The sequence below is a fragment of the Crinia signifera genome, chromosome 8 (assembly GCF_055691185.1).
Source record: "Crinia signifera chromosome 8, ASM5569118v1, whole genome shotgun sequence".
NCBI lineage: Eukaryota > Metazoa > Chordata > Amphibia > Anura > Myobatrachidae > Crinia > Crinia signifera.
In genome coordinates this window covers 136479827-136500641 of record NC_139224.1, presented here as the reverse complement: position 1 = coordinate 136500641, position 20815 = coordinate 136479827, and the positions used below count along the sequence as shown (strand labels likewise).

Here is a 20815-nt window from a genome sequence, read left to right as displayed (position 1 = left end):
TCTATTACCTTTAGTAATGTTGTGGCAAGCGAAGCACAGTGAGCCACCTAGCCCAAAACATGGTGGAGGGGACAATCGCGATTCACGTAGCGGCTAACGTAACTGGTGTAAGCAGTGGCCGCAAAAATAAGGAAGTACCTTAAAAATATTTTAAAATAGCAGATTTTACCACATAACATGAATGATTTATCCAATGTGTGTGTAAATTCTAAGCCACCAATAAGATGAACTTAATAGAAGGATTATTTATCATTTCAGAAGTTTATTAGTGTATTATATGCTTAAGTAGGCAGTTTATTAGAAAATATATAGAAACATCGGTTAACATTGGTTAACATCGGCTTCAGAGTACCAATGTTTAGGTATATATGATGTTTTGTAACCAAAGTTGAAAAACATAATTCAACTGATGTTTTCTTTTGATGTCCCATCCCTACTGCGCTCCCCCCTGTCAGACACTGTGCAGGGCAGCATGGAAGCTCCTGCACAACAGGAAGAGGCAGCAATGAGCAGTCCACAGAAGCCCCGCCCCCGCCCTAGTACATCCAGCAGCACGTATCCCAGGCTCCAGCAAGTGTGTAGATTCCTCATCACCACAATCTGCAGTATTCATGGTTTTGGGACAGACAGGAGGAGATGGAGGGTGACTTCTGCTGCACAGATAAGGTAAGAGTGAGTCACTGTGTCAGGCTGCTTCCACCCATCCCCCCAGTTAAGTACTCTTCTTCCAGGGCTTCCTCATGGATCATGATTCATGAGGGGTCTTTTATCAGGCACAAAACAATACTGTAGTTTGTGTAGGGATCTCAGGCCCTGTGTTTTGCATTTCTCTACCCCCCTCAGTTTCACCCTGAATCTATCTTTTCCCATCCTACCGCTCCGCGTCTCTTCGTCCCCATCCTACGGCCCCGTGTCTCTCCGTCCCCATCCTACGGCCCCGTGTCTCTCCGTCCCCATCCTACGGCCCTGTGTCTCTCCGTCCCCATCCTACGGCCCCGTGTCTTTCCGTCCCCATCCTACTGCCCCGTGTCTCTCCGTCCCCATCCTACGGGCCCGTGTCTCAGAGAACAGTTTGCTATATGGGGGCAGACATTTTCTGATGGTCCGTCTCCATAGCCTCAGAACAAAGCCATGAGGGGAGCCGGGACCGCAGCGAATACAAGCAAATCTACGGGTCTGTGGTGGCAGCGGCATTACAATAGCCCCACAGCCCCCCCGGCGCCTGCACTTACACAGCGCCTCCCTGTTACCGCGGGGGCTGCAGGGTTATTGTTATGCCACTGCCCCTAACCTCCCTGACATCGGCCTTTAACCCCTTGGGAGATATGCCTGGAAATTTTCCAGGCATATCTTGGCTGTCCCAGAAAATTTCCGGGCATACCACTTTGCATTAGGTGCAAGCCAGTGGTGCCTCCAGCGGAGCACCACTGGAGCACTACCTTTACGAGTCCCCTCCGTCACCCCCCCCCCCCCCCTGCCGCTTCTGTCGCAACCCCCTCCGCTCCGGCGATCGTACTCCGGAACTCCCCTGCCGCCAGCCGGCTCTCACTATATGCATCAGTGACGTAGGCAGCAAGCTCGGGGATGGTCGGCGCGGCTTGGGGGGACTCGGGAGAGTTCAGGCTCCCGAGTCCTCCTGAACCGCCGCAAAACATCCCAGAGCGTACTAAAGCCGGAGCAGAGGTGAGGGGGGGGGGGGGGGGCTGCGGCTTCCTACGATCTGTGGTGGGTTTTGCTGGGGCAGGACAAACCTGCCAGGGCCCCACAGCAAAACCCACCACTTAAGAGGTTAAATACTGCTTTCCAGGGGAAAGTGCTGCTCATAGTCTCCTCTCCAGACTTCTCCCAGAGACGAGTCTATAAAATTATACCCCGTTCTCACTGCAGCCAAATTCCCGGGTCTAGCATGTAGACCCGGGAATTTTCCTTTTAACACGGGATTTTTGGCAGTGTGAACGGGTCGCATACCCGGATCTCAGACACGGGTAAAACCCTTCTTTTTACCCGTGTCTGAGATCCGGGTATGCAGACACGGGTTGACCCATTCACACTGCCGAAAAACCCGTGTTAAAAGGCAAATTCCCGGTAGAACTTCTTCACCCGGGAATTTGCCTTGCAGTGAGAACGGGGGTCCAGCGCGTGTATTTCAGTGAGAACACTGATGTGACCTGTAGTCCTACTTTTACACGAGAGGTGGGAGGAATATCTCTTGGCTTCACACCAGGCCTTGGGGATACCTGGTGGGGGACGCATTTATCTTCGAGGGAGGGGGGTACACTTCTTGATGAATCCCAAACCTGAGAACACCAGTTTGGGGCAGGATAATGTGATAGCACTGAATACAGGGTGTGAGATCCCTGTGCAGCTGTCACGGAGAGGGTTAATCTCTGCAGCTCATCGTTACATTGTTGCAGAATCTGAGCTGGGAGCTGTAACCATGGACCAGCTGCAGCTTACTAATCACTCCTGCACATAACACAGCATCAGGGCCAGACTAACAATGGGAGGCTGCAGCTCCAGGCCTCCACATAAATAGGCCCATCACCGTGGCAGCGTGATGATCACCAGGCAGACACCACAGTCACATGGATGAACATAAAGTATTGCAACTTGTCCGCCAACCATTCACAGTGTGTGTTCGCACGCACTGGCTGCAAATGGAAGTTTTACATAAACATCCATTTGCAGCCTGCGGGGTAACACCCACATCGCCGACCATTGAATGATGTGGAACGTGCACACACATCTAAGGTTCCCAATCTGAGGGAAGAGGGTGGGCAGCTGACATCCGGTGATGTCAGCTGCCCGCCCATCGCACCCGCGTCATTGGTGCATTAACATGAGAATGCCCATCGTTCTCATGGAAACACGCATGGAAGGCTGGGCATTCCCATATGCTAATGAGCCGCCCTCCGGCTGCAAGGTTGGGTGCGTGCACAGTTTGATCGCCGTGGGTGCATGCACCCAGCGCATGCACCCAGCGCATGCACATGCATTGAAATGCACATGCGCAAACAACAAACATTGTGTTTTTCACAGTTTTTTGAGCCGACATGCGCCAACAGGCGGTATTGTGTGCTGAGCGTAGCCCGAAGCGAGGAGACGCGGTGCTACGGTTCAGTGTCCATGTTTTCTGTGTAGAAATTTGGGTAAAAAAAAGAATGAAAACCCCATGTCGACCTTTGACTGTTGACCTTGCCCATGTCGACCTACTGACCTGTCAACCTAGACCCATGTTGACCTTTCTGCATGTCAACCTAATGGTGGCGACCCAATGCTTGTTGACCATTCTCTTGTAGACCTACTGATCCGTACCCCCACAAGTTGTCCATAGATTTTTAAGATGATTTTTGTTAAATTTAAAATCAACTGTTTAATACAGTAGTAATATTGCACTGTATATACTGTACGTACCTAATGTGTTTTTAATGAAGTGGTTCCTACATGATCTTTGTACAGCATTGACACCATACGTGATGTACCATTTATGGGTCCTGCCTAGTACATTTAACCTAAAATATATATATTTTTTGCGAGCCGGATGGCTCCCCGACAGTCGGAATTCCGACAGTCATTACTCCGACGTCAGAATCCCGACTGCTCCCTCGTGGGGGTCCATGGCCCCCATAGAGGGAGAATAAAATAGGTGGCGAGCGCAGCGTAGCGAGCCTGCAAGGGGCTTCATTGCACTCCCCACGCTGTGCAGTCGGGATTCCGACGTCTGACTAATGACTGTCGGAATCCCGACTGTCGGGTTTTTATACCACACCCATATTTTTTATCCCAGTTACTGATACTTGGTAGCCATAGGCTAGCAGCTTCTTCTCTAACTGTTCAGTCATGTATATGTAACGCAGAGTTGCCTACCCTGCCGGAATGGCTGGGAAGGTCCCGAAAATCGTGTCCCCCTCCCGGGCCCCCCTTACAGGTGGGCAACACTCCCAGATACCGGCAGACCCCCGCATTTCCCCGGTGGCAGAGTTTTACATTTAAAATGGTCGGCGGAGGGGGCGGGGCTAAATATGCAAATCACCGTTATTTAGCCCTGCCCCTTACTCAGAGACCCACAAATTGCAGGATTTGCATTACTGGGGGCATGGACTAATGATCTCTCCATCAGCCCCACCCCCCAGAAGTGCTGCTGACAGTCTCCTTTCCAGGGTTCTCCCGGAGAGGAGACTGTAAAAGTCAGCAACCCTGAAGTAACGTAAGAAATCTCTCCATGTTTAAGCCCCATAACAGTATGTGGCCTGAGGAGGTGACTGTCACTTTCAATATCATCCTTAAAGCAGCAGCACGCAGACTAGTGATGTCCCCTAGAAAATGATGTAAGACCATCTCTATCAGTGTGTGGTGCACTGCTGTATCTCCTGGGCTCCTATATTACCCACATTTGTTTTGGCCTGAGGCAAACTAAGGCAAATCCTTGAGAATTGCCCCATAATTCTGGTAAAATCTGGGGTCAATATAATTTGTCCATATAAATAATCCAATGATTTGACAATGATTTGTTATATTGATTTGGTTTATAGTTTTCAGATGCAGATTTAGTGGAGGAATTCAATTGTCGGTGAATGCATCCGTCCTGCCAGATCAGAGCAGCAATAGCCGTGCTTTATGGCAGCCTGATCCCATGGCATGCCTTGAGGAATATGCACCTGGTATGGAAACAAGTTGGTGAGGAGGGATTACCAGAACTCTGTTATGGGGTGTACACATGGTGCAATATACTTTCTATTCAATCCCGAATAAATTGGGATTGGATCGAATGTTGCGAGTACACATTCGATTTAGACTGTAAAGTACAGATCTGTACTATATGGTCTTGCCGCACAGTCTATTTTTCTATTTGATTTCGATGCCACGGTGCCGCGTATTGGGGATCGAATGAAAATCTAATACGTAAAATTTCTGTTCGATTTGAAGCAAAATCGAATAGCAAAATAGACATACAGCGCGCCCCCTGGGAAACGGAGCCTTCCACCGCCTCCCCCGCCATTGCCCTTGCCGCCCCGAGCGCCCCCTAATCCTGCCCGTCTGAAGCGGAGATGGGAAGGGACACGCAGCGTCCCTGCCGAGAGACTGGGACTGGGAGACTGTGAGACACACGCGTGTCCCAGTTCAGTGAAGCCCCTGCCGCCGCCGCTCGCCAGCGGGGAGGGTCTGGCGAGCCCCGGCCAAGGATGGCAGGGGCTCCATCTGTAATCGAACCGTGTGCACGCCCTATTAGGATTCAGATGAAATCCCGGCGGTCGGGATCCCGGCGTTCAAAATCCCGACGCCGGAATCCCGACCGCCAAAATCCCGACAAGGGGGGGACGTGGATCGCCCCCCCTTGCTACGCTCGGCACGCTAATTTATTCTCCCTCCAGGGGTGTCATGGACACCCCTGGAGGGAGAAACTGTCGGCATTTCGGCGGTCGGGATTTCGGCAGTCGGGATTCCGGCGTCGGGATTTAAACTGCATCCCAACTCTGAGCCTGGCGGGTAACCTGGGGGCACCTGATGTACTGTACATGTTACTGTTGTGATTACGTTACCTTTCTCTATAGTAGACTATACAACTAGTCAGAGTCCAATTCACTCCTGCACTTTATTTTTTTATTCTTCTGCACTTTATTAAATACTGTTTAAACTAGTTTTCTCCATTTGTTTCATAGGAGTTGCTGCTGAATGGTGACGGTGTGATTCCCAATATTGGCCTCACCCGAATAGGGTGTAATCCTCTCTGTGGATGCGCAATTGTCAGCCATAAAACATAGCGCATGTCCTCTGGTAGGAGACTCCACCTGACCTGCTTGGGGTTGTACTTAGAATGATGCTGTTATACACTAGGGCAGTGGCTCCCGAACATCATGGCGCCCTAGATAATCACATGCTTTTTGCGTCACACCTAGACCAAAGGTTTCCTATTGAGAAATTTCTCAAAGAATATTAAGTAATTTGTGTTTATATGTCATTCTTAGGTTCACTTATGTGATGAGGGACAGGATTCTCTTCTGTCTGTCCACACATCTGGATTTTCCTAACACACTGACCATAAATAATTGAAGTTTTTCCTGGACCCCCAACCCAAGTCACCGCTGAAAGTGTCCTGAGGCCCCCCAGGGTGCCACAGCACACAGTTTGGGAACCACTGCACTAGGGAGTTTTGCTTCTCCTCTCTGGGAGCGTCTAAGATCGGGGTAATAATATCACTGAAGATTACATTTTGCAGAATTAAATTGCAGGACATTTTATCAAGCTAGTGCTGACAGACGCTTTGGTGTAATTCACAGAGAGAAAGGTTTTGTGAGAACCCAGCGCTGGATGAGGTGCAGCTGTGTACTATGGAGAGGGTTAACGCCCTAACCCAATTTGAGACATATACAATACAGAGAATTTTCCAAAGTACTAGCGCAGTAGTGAAAATGTTTTTCTTATCACTTGGGATCTTCTATTTTCTGTATCAGATCCTTTCTGGTGTCTAATGGAAACTGACTTACAGTGAAATTCTAGCAGGTGTACCCGTAGCAGTTTCTTTAAGGACACTTCAATTTCTCAGGAGAATATACAGCATGAAACAAACTTACATGAGCTTCCAATCACGCGTGCACATCAAGGTTTCTTTGTCTTAGGATGATGACGGACCCAAATTGCAGGTAAAGTATTTATTTGCACAACAATCCAGGTATTCCAACATGGAAAAAAAGGTTAAAAAATAGTCTCAAGCAGGTGGGTGGATCACTGGTGGCTGTTATCCTCTGTCCTGGGTATGCTGCAGACAATGCCGGACAGGAGAGGAGAAGCTTGTGTACGCCACTGCAGGTCTGTCCTCACGCTGCTTGTAGGATGCGGCCAATCAACGCGTTTCAGATAGTAGTCTATCCTTTTTCAAGATGTGCCGCTTGAGCTGCTGGAAGTGCTTTTAACAGCAGTCTATTACGTCATGTGACCGCAAGCCGGCCAATGGAAATTTTACCTATGTCCGGCTTCAAACATTTAGGGTACACACTAGGCAATTTCTTAAAATTTAAACATTTAGGGTACACACTGGGCAATTTCTTAAAATTTAAAATTGGGTACACACTAGGCAATTTCTTAAAATTGGGTGACAATAAAAAAGTGAGTGACTTTTAAAATCAATTAAAATATCATATAAAATAGTAAAGAAGTGCGTTATACATAGCAGCATATTTGTTTTATATTTAGCAGCATAGTTAAACATATTGCACATAAAATAGATACAATATTGCACACAACCTGATTAAGCCTCCAGCAGATTAACACATAGATACATTAACTCATATATGAAGCCGGACATTTCAGAAGGGGGAAGAAAATGAGAGAAAAACGGTGGATTAGTATGTTTTATAGTTACATTATATCAGCCATTTGTATTCATAGTCTACATTTAGTCCGTTAGGGACCATAGTATTCATAGTGAATATACATTTCATTTCCATTCTGGCTAATCGTTCTTCTACATCATTTTGTCTCCAATTTGCTTTAACAATTTTGATGCCACAAAAAGATTTTAAACCTCTAATATCACAACTGTGCTTCTCCTTGAAATGTAAAGACACGTTATGCAGTTCATGCCCTTTTTTTATGTTACGGGCATGTTCTGCCAAACGGTCCTTGAGGAGCCTACTTGTACGTCCAACGTACTGTTTACCACAGTGACATTCCAATAGGTATACCACATTTTTAGAATTACATGTCACGAAATCATCAATGGTAAAATTTTCATTATTGACGTTAGATTTGTAATCCGTGACTTTGGGTGTAGTCTTACACACCTTGCACATTGGACATATGCCGCAGCGGTAGAAACCCTTTGACAATACCCTGGTAGTTCTTTTGGGTACACTCTGGGCACTTCTAACCAGGATATTGCTGAGGTTATCCGCCCTGCGGTATGTAAATTTGGGGTGAGGTCCCACACACTCTTTTAATAGAGGGTCTTTAGTAAGGACGCCCCAATGTTTACTTATGAGTTTTTCCAATTGTGTGTGCTGGGAGGTATATTTGGTGATAAACCTTATTTCCTTGTTTTCTTGTTTATCTTTTTCCTTTACTTTGGGAATAGTGGCATCACGGTTTTTGTTATATGCTTCCTGTATCCAAATTTGATCATATCCCTTTTGGTTAAAGTTGCTCTTCATCTCATCAGCCTGAATTTCATAGTCTTCTATATTCGTACAATTTCTTCTTAACCTGTAGAACTGACTGGATGGGATGCTTTTTATCCAGTTTGCATGATGGTTGCTCTCACTGCTTATGTAAGAGCAACAATCTGTAGGTTTTGAATAATTTTTTGTACAAACCCTTAAATTATCTACAAAGATTGTGAGGTCAAGAAAATTGACAGAGGAAGGACTGATGGTGTAAGTTAGTTCAATATTTTGATCATTATTGTTTAGATATGAGCAAAAATCTTTGAGGGAGTCCTGACCCCCCCTCCAGACGAACAGGAGGTCATCGATGTACCTGACCCATAGCACCAGGCTGGCACTCCAGGGGTGGTTGGACCAAACTTGTAGGTCCTCCCACCTTGCCATGAATAAATTAGCATAGCTGGGTGCCAGCCTGGTGCCCATCGCCGTCCCTGCCGTCTGGAGGTAGAAGTCTCCCTCATACCAGAAGAAATTGTTATTTAGTATCATGGCAATTCCTTCCAGGATAAATTCTTTTTCTTTTTCATCATAATCAGCCTTAGTGAGATGATGTTTAGTTGCTTCAATACCATGATGGTGCTGGATTATGGTATATAAAGCTCTCACGTCGGCAGTGACTAGGAGGTCACCCTCCTGCCATGCCAATTCCGAGAGCTTCTCTATCACAGTGGCAGTATCTTTAGTATAAGATTTGGTCATTTTTACCAATGGTTGAATTTTATGATCTAAAAAGTGTGACAGGTTGGCGGTAATTGATCCCACCCCTGCCACAATAGGGCGGCCGGGGGGGTTCACTAGGCTTTTATGAACCTTCGGCAATATGTATATTACCGGAACCGAGGCATTTTCTATTTTAATATATTTAGCTTCCTCTTCTGTTATATTGCCTTGAGATAAGTATAAATTGATGAAAACATCCATCTTTTTTTGGATCTGGGCAGTGGGGTCACCTCTAAGTTTTTTATAGGTCTGTTTATCTGCCAGTTGGTTGGCAATTTCCCTATGATAGTCTATTTTATTGAGGATTACGACCCCACCGCCCTTATCTGCAGGCTTTATCACTATGGTCTCATTATTTTTTAGAGTTTTTATTGCCTTTCTTTGGTTCAATGTGAGATTATTTTTCTCTTTGCTTTTAAAGGACATTTTATTGAGATCCTCTTTTACCAGGTTCTCAAACACGTCTACATAGCTGCCTCGTTTATGCCGTGGAAAAAACTTAGATTTACGTTTAAATACATTTATTTCACCTATTTGGGTTGGATTTAATTCTTTATTATTTTCAATAAAAAACCTTTTGAGTGCTAATTTTCTCACAAATTTTTGCAAGTCTGTGAAAACTTCAAACTTATCTGTCCTATTAGAAGGTGAGAATTTTAATCCTTTTTCAAGGAGGTCCTTTTCATCTTTACTGAGGGTGTAGTCACTAAGATTATAAATCTTAGAAATACTTCTGGCTTCTTTTTCGCTAGATTTATCAGTCTCAGATTGGTTAGGGCAGATGCTATCGCATTCTGGCTGATCGGAGTGGGTGTAATTAGGGTTTTGTTTCTTTAATTTATTTCTTTTGGTTTTGGACAAACCCAATTTACATCCTGCTCTTTTTCCCCTTTTATTAGGGTAATGCTTCACGTGTAATGGTTTCTTTGGGGGCGTTTTTCTAAAAAATAATCCCTATTTGTTTCTTTATTTCTCCACTGTCTTCTATTAGTTCTAATTTCAGGAGAATCATACCACTGATCCTCTTCCACCTCATCTGTTTGTTGGTTCAGATGTGTGGATTCTTTATGGTTATGTTCCCTCTCTCTCCATGCAGTATGGGGACCTTCTTTATATTCTCTGACCTTATAATTAGATCTAAATTGGTGATGTCTGGGGGTATTAGGGTGTACTTTTTCTTTGAAAGTTTCCCTTCTACCTTCAAATCTTCTATTATCCCTTTTATTTTGGGGAGTATTGGGTGTATTTTTCTTTATAGTAATTTTCTTTCTGTTTGGGATAATTTGCAGTTTTTCTTTATTCTGTATGGGATCCTGCAGATTTTCTTTGTCATTAAGCTTTTCTCTTTTATCTCTATTATATTTCTTCTGTTTTTTATTCTTTAAATCCTTCTCATTTTTCTCTACTTTGTATGTGATACGTTTTTCTAATTCCTTATATTCTTCAGAATTATTAAACGGCTTTGCTAGACTATATAGGACTTCAATTTCCTGCTCTGTGACTTTAAGTGTTCTTTGTTTTTCTTGAACGATGTGTTCCATTAGGGACATCGAGCAGGTGTCTAAGATTTTCTGCCATTCTATCTTAAAAGCTTCTGATTCTATTAAAAAAGAGGGAATTTTATCAATCTTTAATCCTCTAGGAATTAGTTTTTCTTTTAAATATCTCTCGAGTGTCGCTATCTCCCACCATATTTTCCCTTCCGTTATGAGAAGTTTTTCTATTTTTGACATAATACTGTCCAGGTTTTCATCGCCTGAATCAGCATCATTCTCTTCTCTATCAAAAAGGGTGCGGATACATTCCACTCTAGTTTTGCGGTGTGAGAACATGTTTTTTAAAAGGACACTGGTGGAGATTAGGTGTAATGAAATAGCATAAATGACTGCAATAACATATACCAAAAATCCTGCTGCTGGATTCAACACAGGGCGTGTAGTGAATTCACAGAGAGAAAGGTTTTGTGAGAACCCAGCGCTGGATGAGGTGCAGCTGTGTACTATGGAGAGGGTTAACGCCCTAACCCAATTTGAGACATATACAATACAGAGAATTTTCCAAAGTACTAGCGCAGTAGTGAAAATGTTTTTCTTATCACTTGGGATCTTCTATTTTCTGTATCAGATCCTTTCTGGTGTCTAATGGAAACTGACTTACAGTGAAATTCTAGCAGGTGTACCCGTAGCAGTTTCTTTAAGGACACTTCAATTTCTCAGGAGAATATACAGCATGAAACAAACTTACATGAGCTTCCAATCACGCGTGCACATCAAGGTTTCTTTGTCTTAGGATGATGACGGACCCAAATTGCAGGTAAAGTATTTATTTGCACAACAATCCAGGTATTCCAACATGGAAAAAAAGGTTAAAAAATAGTCTCAAGCAGGTGGGTGGATCACTGGTGGCTGTTATCCTCTGTCCTGGGTATGCTGCAGACAATGCCGGACAGGAGAGGAGAAGCTTGTGTACGCCACTGCAGGTCTGTCCTCACGCTGCTTGTAGGATGCGGCCAATCAACGCGTTTCAGAAAGTAGTCTATCCTTTTTCAAGATGTGCCGCTTGAGCTGCTGGAAGTGCTTTTAACAGCAGTCTATTACGTCATGTGACCGCAAGCCGGCCAATGGAAATTTTACCTATGTCCGGCTTCAAACATTTAGGGTACACACTAGGCAATTTCTTAAAATTTAAACATTTAGGGTACACACTGGGCAATTTCTTAAAATTTAAAATTGGGTACACACTAGGCAATTTCTTAAAATTGGGTGACAATAAAAAAGTGAGTGACTTTTAAAATCAATTAAAATATCATATAAAATAGTAAAGAAGTGCGTTATACATAGCAGCATATTTGTTTTATATTTAGCAGCATAGTTAAACATATTGCACATAAAATAGATACAATATTGCACACAACCTGATTAAGCCTCCAGCAGATTAACACATAGATACATTAACTCATATATGAAGCCGGACATTTCAGAAGGGGGAAGAAAATGAGAGAAAAACGGTGGATTAGTATGTTTTATAGTTACATTATATCAGCCATTTGTATTCATAGTCTACATTTAGTCCGTTAGGGACCATAGTATTCATAGTGAATATACATTTCATTTCCATTCTGGCTAATCGTTCTTCTACATCATTTTGTCTCCAATTTGCTTTAACAATTTTGATGCCACAAAAAGATTTTAAACCTCTAATATCACAACTGTGCTTCTCCTTGAAATGTAAAGACACGTTATGCAGTTCATGCCCTTTTTTTATGTTACGGGCATGTTCTGCCAAACGGTCCTTGAGGAGCCTACTTGTACGTCCAACGTACTGTTTACCACAGTGACATTCCAATAGGTATACCACATTTTTAGAATTACATGTCACGAAATCATCAATGGTAAAATTTTCATTATTGACGTTAGATTTGTAATCCGTGACTTTGGGTGTAGTCTTACACACCTTGCACATTGGACATATACCGCAGCGGTAGAAACCCTTTGACAATACCCTGGTAGTTCTTTTGGGTACACTCTGGGCACTTCTAACCAGGATATTGCTGAGGTTATCCGCCCTGCGGTATGTAAATTTGGGGTGAGGTCCCACACACTCTTTTAATAGAGGGTCTTTAGTAAGGACGCCCCAATGTTTACTTATGAGTTTTTCCAATTGTGTGTGCTGGGAGGTATATTTGGTGATAAACCTTATTTCCTTGTTTTCTTGTTTATCTTTTTCCTTTACTTTGGGAATAGTGGCATCACGGTTTTTGTTATATGCTTCCTGTATCCAAATTTGATCATATCCCTTTTGGTTAAAGTTGCTCTTCATCTCATCAGCCTGAATTTCATAGTCTTCTATATTCGTACAATTTCTTCTTAACCTGTAGAACTGACTGGATGGGATGCTTTTTATCCAGTTTGCATGATGGTTGCTCTCACTGCTTATGTAAGAGCAACAATCTGTAGGTTTTGAATAATTTTTTGTACAAACCCTTAAATTATCTACAAAGATTGTGAGGTCAAGAAAATTGACAGAGGAAGGACTGATGGTGTAAGTTAGTTCAATATTTTGATCATTATTGTTTAGATATGAGCAAAAATCTTTGAGGGAGTCCTGACCCCCCCTCCAGACGAACAGGAGGTCATCGATGTACCTGACCCATAGCACCAGGCTGGCACTCCAGGGGTGGTTGGACCAAACTTGTAGGTCCTCCCACCTTGCCATGAATAAATTAGCATAGCTGGGTGCCAGCCTGGTGCCCATCGCCGTCCCTGCCGTCTGGAGGTAGAAGTCTCCCTCATACCAGAAGAAATTGTTATTTAGTATCATGGCAATTCCTTCCAGGATAAATTCTTTTTCTTTTTCATCATAATCAGCCTTAGTGAAATAAATTAAAGAAACAAAACCCTAATTACACCCACTCCGATCAGCCAGAATGCGATAGCATCTGCCCTAACCAATCTGAGACTGATAAATCTAGCGAAAAAGAAGCCAGAAGTATTTCTAAGATTTATAATCTTAGTGACTACACCCTCAGTAAAGATGAAAAGGACCTCCTTGAAAAAGGATTAAAATTCTCACCTTCTAATAGGACAGATAAGTTTGAAGTTTTCACAGACTTGCAAAAATTTGTGAGAAAATTAGCACTCAAAAGGTTTTTTATTGAAAATAATAAAGAATTAAATCCAACCCAAATAGGTGAAATAAATGTATTTAAACGTAAATCTAAGTTTTTTCCACGGCATAAACGAGGCAGCTATGTAGACGTGTTTGAGAACCTGGTAAAAGAGGATCTCAATAAAATGTCCTTTAAAAGCAAAGAGAAAAATAATCTCACATTGAACCAAAGAAAGGCAATAAAAACTCTAAAAAATAATGAGACCATAGTGATAAAGCCTGCAGATAAGGGCGGTGGGGTCGTAATCCTCAATAAAATAGACTATCATAGGGAAATTGCCAACCAACTGGCAGATAAACAGACCTATAAAAAACTTAGAGGTGACCCCACTGCCCAGATCCAAAAAAAGATGGATGTTTTCATCAATTTATACTTATCTCAAGGCAATATAACAGAAGAGGAAGCTAAATATATTAAAATAGAAAATGCCTCGGTTCCGGTAATATACATATTGCCGAAGGTTCATAAAAGCCTAGTGAACCCCCCCGGCCGCCCTATTGTGGCAGGGGTGGGATCAATTACCGCCAACCTGTCACACTTTTTAGATCATAAAATTCAACCATTGGTAAAAATGACCAAATCTTATACTAAAGATACTGCCACTGTGATAGAGAAGCTCTCGGAATTGGCATGGCAGGAGGGTGACCTCCTAGTCACTGCCGACGTGAGAGCTTTATATACCATAATCCAGCACCATCATGGTATTGAAGCAACTAAACATCATCTCACTAAGGCTGATTATGATGAAAAAGAAAAAGAATTTATCCTGGAAGGAATTGCCATGATACTAAATAACAATTTCTTCTGGTATGAGGGAGACTTCTACCTCCAGACGGCAGGGACGGCGATGGGCACCAGGCTGGCACCCAGCTATGCTAATTTATTCATGGCAAGGTGGGAGGACCTACAAGTTTGGTCCAACCACCCCTGGAGTGCCAGCCTGGTGCTATGGGTCAGGTACATCGATGACCTCCTGTTCGTCTGGAGGGGGGGTCAGGACTCCCTCAAAGATTTTTGCTCATATCTAAACAATAATGATCAAAATATTGAACTAACTTACACCATCAGTCCTTCCTCTGTCAATTTTCTTGACCTCACAATCTTTGTAGATAATTTAAGGGTTTGTACAAAAAATTATTCAAAACCTACAGATTGTTGCTCTTACATAAGCAGTGAGAGCAACCATCATGCAAACTGGATAAAAAGCATCCCATCCAGTCAGTTCTACAGGTTAAGAAGAAATTGTACGAATATAGAAGACTATGAAATTCAGGCTGATGAGATGAAGAGCAACTTTAACCAAAAGGGATATGATCAAATTTGGATACAGGAAGCATATAACAAAAACCGTGATGCCACTATTCCCAAAGTAAAGGAAAAAGATAAACAAGAAAACAAGGAAATAAGGTTTATCACCAAATATACCTCCCAGCACACACAATTGGAAAAACTCATAAGTAAACATTGGGGCGTCCTTACTAAAGACCCTCTATTAAAAGAGTGTGTGGGACCTCACCCCAAATTTACATACCGCAGGGCGGATAACCTCAGCAATATCCTGGTTAGAAGTGCCCAGAGTGTACCCAAAAGAACTACCAGGGTATTGTCAAAGGGTTTCTACCGCTGCGGTATATGTCCAATGTGCAAGGTGTGTAAGACTACACCCAAAGTCACGGATTACAAATCTAACGTCAATAATGAAAATTTTACCATTGATGATTTCGTGACATGTAATTCTAAAAATGTGGTATACCTATTGGAATGTCACTGTGGTAAACAGTACGTTGGACGTACAAGTAGACTCCTCAAGGACCATTTGGCAGAACATGCCCGTAACATAAAAAAAGGGCATGAACTGCATAACGTGTCTTTACATTTCAAGGAGAAGCACAGTTGTGATATTAGAGGTTTAAAATCTTTTTGTGGCATCAAAATTGTTAAAGCAAATTGGAGACAAAATGATGTAGAAGAACGATTAGCCAGAATGGAAATGAAATGTATATTCACTATGAATACTATGGTCCCTAACGGACTAAATGTAGACTATGAATACAAATGGCTGATATAATGTAACTATAAAACATACTAATCCACCGTTTTTCTCTCATTTTCTTCCCCCTTCTGAAATGTCCGGCTTCATATATGAGTTAATGTATCTATGTGTTAATCTGCTGGAGGCTTAATCAGGTTGTGTGCAATATTGTATCTATTTTATGTGCAATATGTTTAACTATGCTGCTAAATATAAAACAAATATGCTGCTATGTATAACGCACTTCTTTACTATTTTATATGATATTTTAATTGATTTTAAAAGTCACTCACTTTTTTATTGTCACCCAATTTTAAGAAATTGCCTAGTGTGTACCCAATTTTAAATTTTAAGAAATTGCCCAGTGTGTACCCTAAATGTTTAAATTTTAAGAAATTGCCTAGTGTGTACCCTAAATGTTTGAAGCCGGACATAGGTAAAATTTCCATTGGCCGGCTTGCGGTCACATGACGTAATAGACTGCTGTTAAAAGCACTTCCAGCAGCTCAAGCGGCACATCTTGAAAAAGGATAGACTACTATCTGAAACGCGTTGATTGGCCGCATCCTACAAGCAGCGTGAGGACAGACCTGCAGTGGCGTACACAAGCTTCTCCTCTCCTGTCCGGCATTGTCTGCAGCATACCCAGGACAGAGGATAACAGCCACCAGTGATCCACCCACCTGCTTGAGACTATTTTTTAACCTTTTTTTCCATGTTGGAATACCTGGATTGTTGTGCAAATAAATACTTTACCTGCAATTTGGGTCCGTCATCATCCTAAGACAAAGAAACCTTGATGTGCACGCGTGATTGGAAGCTCATGTAAGTTTGTTTCATGCTGTATATTCTCCTGAGAAATTGAAGTGTCCTTAAAGAAACTGCTACGGGTACACCTGCTAGAATTTCACTGTAAGTCAGTTTCCATTAGACACCAGAAAGGATCTGATACAGAAAATAGAAGATCCCAAGTGATAAGAAAAACATTTTCACTACTGCGCTAGTACTTTGGAAAATTCTCTGTATTGCTTTGGTGTAATTGTTCCTATAGTGTGCCCAGGGCTGTGTACGCAGCTTTACCAAATGTTGGTCAGTAATTGGATGCAGTCAAAATCCCGACATGGTCAAAATCTTGAATGGGTCAAAATCCCGACAAGGACAAAATCCCGACATTAATATCCCGACAAGGTCAAAATACCGACATATAGAATGTACAGGTGAAACCTCGCGACCTGACGACTCAAAGTCATGTTGACTTTTTCACCTGTACATTCTATATGTCGGGATTTTAAATGTCGGGATTTTGACCATCGGGATTTCATAGTGAATCCTCAGTAATGTGAGCATTGTATAGCGGGGCGGGGACAGGATAATCTTCCGACACAGATTTACAGCACCATATTACAGAGCCGCAGTGGCCAATTTGTGTATTCTGTAGGTTATCCAGATAAGGAACGGTCACTAGGTCGACCACAGGAAGGTCGACATATACTGGGTCAACCATTGAAGGTCAACAACCTCAAAAGGTTGACATGGGTTTAGGTCGACACAAGAATTAGGTCAACATGGGGAAGGTCGACAGCCAAAAGGCCAATGTTTATTTGTTATATTTTTAGCTGACATGTGCCGACATGCGGATTTTCATGCCCTACCATCCACTAGGGCGTGGAGGGAGAATAAAATAGTGTGCCAAGCGTAACGAGGCACCGTGCCCGAAGTATGGTGAGCACAGCCAGCCATGCGAGGGGACGCGATGCACCGATACGGTGTCCATGTCCACTGTGTCGACCTTTTGAAAACCCCATATCGACCTTTTGAGTTTTATTGTAGATCTAGACCAAGAATAGTAATAGAATATTAGGACAGAACAAGGGTGACATGTACATTAAATACAGGGTTTATAGGCAACTTGTATTCCCTGTGGACAGATTGCCAGACTCCAATGTCCAGAAAGCCGATCTGCTTCATTGTGCGGACACTGAGGTCTGTGGGAACCTGATACTAATCCTGACCACCCGACTAATTCATTCAGAGTCAGTGGCGTAACTAGAAATGTTGCTCCCCCCTGCCAAAAAAAATTCTGGCGCCCCCCCTCTCCCATTTTTGGGAGGAGTGTGGAATTTCTTGTGGTATATATATATAGCCATGGAGACTGGGGCATGCTGGTGGCATGTGTGGAAAGCCAGGGAGACTGGGGCATGCAGGTGGCATGTGGGGAAAGCCAGGGAGACTGGGGCATGCAGGTTGCATGTGGGGAAAGCCAGGGAGACTGGGGCATGCAGGTGGCATGTGGGGAAAGCCAGGGAGACTGGGGCATGCAGGTTGCATGTGGGGAAAGCCAGGGAGACTGGGGCATGCAGGTGGCATGTGGGGAAAGCCAGGGAGACTGGGGCATGCAGGTTGCATGTGGGGAAAGCCAGGGAGACTGGGGCATGCAGGTGGCATGTGGGGAAAGCCAGGGAGACTGGGGCATGCAGGTTGCATGTGGGGAAAGCCAGGGAGACTGGGGCATGCAGGTGGCATGTGTGGAAAGCCCTGGAGACTGGGCCATGTAGGTGGCATGTGAGGAAAGCCTGGGAGAATCCTGCATGCAGGTGGCATGTGGGGAAAGCCAGGGAGACTGGGGCATGCAGGTGGAATGTGAGGAAGCAGTTTAATGGGGAATGCCATGGAGACTGGGGCCATGCAGGTGGCATGTCGGCGCTGGCTCCACCAAGCCAGTGCCTCACCAATCACTAACCTCACGCCACTGGGTGACAGTCCTCCCTCACTGTGCCTCACCTCACTCCTCACGGTACCGGGTGCGCAGTCTACTCTTCATGCTCGCACTGCTGCTCCAGAGTCCCGGCGGCGCCAGAGAGGTGATGAGTTAGTATGAAGTACACAGCGCGCCTGGCCGTGCGTTTCCTTTCCTGTGTCCCCTGTGCAGTCAAGTGAGTGACAGGGGTGCGTGCGGGGGCCAGGACAGCGCGCTGTGCTTTCATTGATGGCAGGCGGGCGGGGTTAAATGCTGGTCAGCGGCATGCAGGATCATGCTGGTGACCCGGAGACTGGAGCCGGGGGCGGGTTTCCAAGTCCGCGTCCGCATTGTGCCCACACAGCACCCGGTATTGCCGTGGCAGGCAGCACACTGCGGCATTATAGATCAGTCAGTGCGCCCACGCAGCCCCCGCTCCCCCAAGCGGTGGCGGGGGCTGCCTTGCACTAGTTACGCCACTGTTCAGAGTATTGGTTCAAGTTTGGGTCACCGCAAGAATCACACTAGTGTAATAGTACGTCTGCAAGTATCCCAACACCCCATATTCCATTTGTTATGGCATTGTGTATTCCTGGAATTAGAAATGTATTCACATCACAGGATGAGAGATCATGCTCTTTATAATATATGTAATATAGGAGCAAAAAATAAACCAGAGAAATAAGGGTGATGGGTACAATAGATAGAATTTATTATAAAAAGAAGTTTTACAAATATTGAGAGAGCATGTAAACTTCCAGCAGATGTTATTTCAATAATAAAAGATCTGTGAGTAGCGATGTCTTCTACCATCCTGGACAGGGGGCGTTCCATGCTGCAGTATGCAGGGGACAGAGGACCTTGGCTCCAGCACATTGGATCTGGCAGTACCGTCAGCTGCCCACAAACATCTATGGGACCAGGGCATGTGCAAATATACTGGTTTCTAGGGTCTGCATTACTCATTATTTTGTATACACTGAAGCCTATTTAGCAAGATGTCAATTTATTAATTCCTGCAGGGGATAATAAACTACAGATCCCAGGGTAAACTGGCACTTGTGGTTCTCTAGTTTTATTGATATAAATACACATGCAAAAGTGTTTTTTATTTTTCTGACAAAATGTTTATTTACTCAAGGCATACAGAAGTATACAGACACTGCCCGCTTGCCTCTGTGACATCACAAGTTGGAGAGCGACAGAAGTTGGCTGGTTTACACTAATGATAAAGTTTGTTAGGTATGTGGAGCAGCACAGAACATAAAAGTTGGATGGTTGGAGGAAAGTTGAGGCCCATACACACTAGGCGCTTTTGAGCTCAAAGTTGCCACTTTTTCCGTTTTGAGCTACTTTTAACTCAAAATCTCCTAGTGTGTATGGGCAGGCAATGAGCGGTGAGCGCTGATGTACCACAATACTTCACCCTGTATAACAGGATAAGTGGGAGACTGTGGAAAGTCATGTCAACTCCTCTTTCTGCCAGCACTGCTTGCTTGTTGTGTCCCATTACCCATAACCTCCTTTTCTCTATCTGCCACCCAGCCTGCTTTCTGCATCCCACTCCCCTTCACCTACTGTCTGCTGCCACTGCCTGCTCTCTACATCCCATTCAGTCACCTATTCTCCTCGATCTGCTACTACCGCCTGCTTCCTGCATCCCACTCCCCTCCTTTCCTCTATACTGCTACCACCTGCTCCCTGTGTCCCATTCCCTGTCAGTTTCTTTCCTCTCTCTGCTACTACTGCCTGCTTTCTGCATCCCTTTTTCCTCCTCTATGCCACCACTGCCTGCTTTCTGCATCACATTCCCTGTCACCCATCCTCTCTCTGCAGCCAGCACCTGCTTTCTGCATCCTATTCCCTATCTCTTCCTCTACGCTTTCTGCTGCCACCACCTACTTTCTGCATCCAGTTTCCCATCACCTTTCTCTGCACCAATGCCCCTTTCTAGCCATGATTTGGGTTGGTTTATTTTTTCATCAAAATATTAAAATGTAAAGAAAATAAAAACCTGGCCTCCAACCGTCCCCTCTAGCCAAACCATCACTCGCCTTTATTGTGTTGTTATTTCATGAAAAAATAAACTGACGCAAAAATATTAGACCTCCTGTCTTTGCTACCACCGACTGCTTCATCACTTTCCCCAGCACTTCCTTTCTTCTCTCTGCTTCCACTTCCTGCTCTCTACATCCCATTGAGTCACCTACTCTCCTCTATCTACTGCCATCGCCTGCTTCCTGTGTCCCACTCCCCTTCACCTACTGTCTGTAGCCACTGCCTGCTTTCTTCATCCCGTTGCTTGTCACATCCTCTCCACTCTCTACTTCCACCACCTGCTTCCTATTCCTATTCCCCTTTACCTACTGTCTCTGCTGCCACTGCCTTTATTCTGTGTCCCATTCACGTCACCTCCTCTCCTTGCTGCCACCACCTCCTTTCTGTGTCCCATTCCGCATCACTTACTGTCTCTGCTGCCACCTCCTGCTTTCTTCATC

At 44.2% G+C, this 20815-nt stretch overlaps 1 long non-coding RNA gene across 1 annotated transcript in view; it reads left to right on the top strand.

The window, feature by feature from the left end:
- The first annotated feature begins 490 nt into the window (after positions 1-490).
- The window catches only part of LOC146027104 (uncharacterized), a 50061-nt gene continuing 29736 nt past the window's right edge, over positions 491-20815 (top strand). Inside the window, exons 1-4 of the long non-coding RNA XR_014454670.1 lie at positions 491-666; positions 4533-4661; positions 5661-5775; positions 19459-19559. This is a non-coding gene — a long non-coding RNA (uncharacterized LOC146027104). The remainder of the gene's footprint in view (positions 667-4532; positions 4662-5660; positions 5776-19458; positions 19560-20815) is intronic.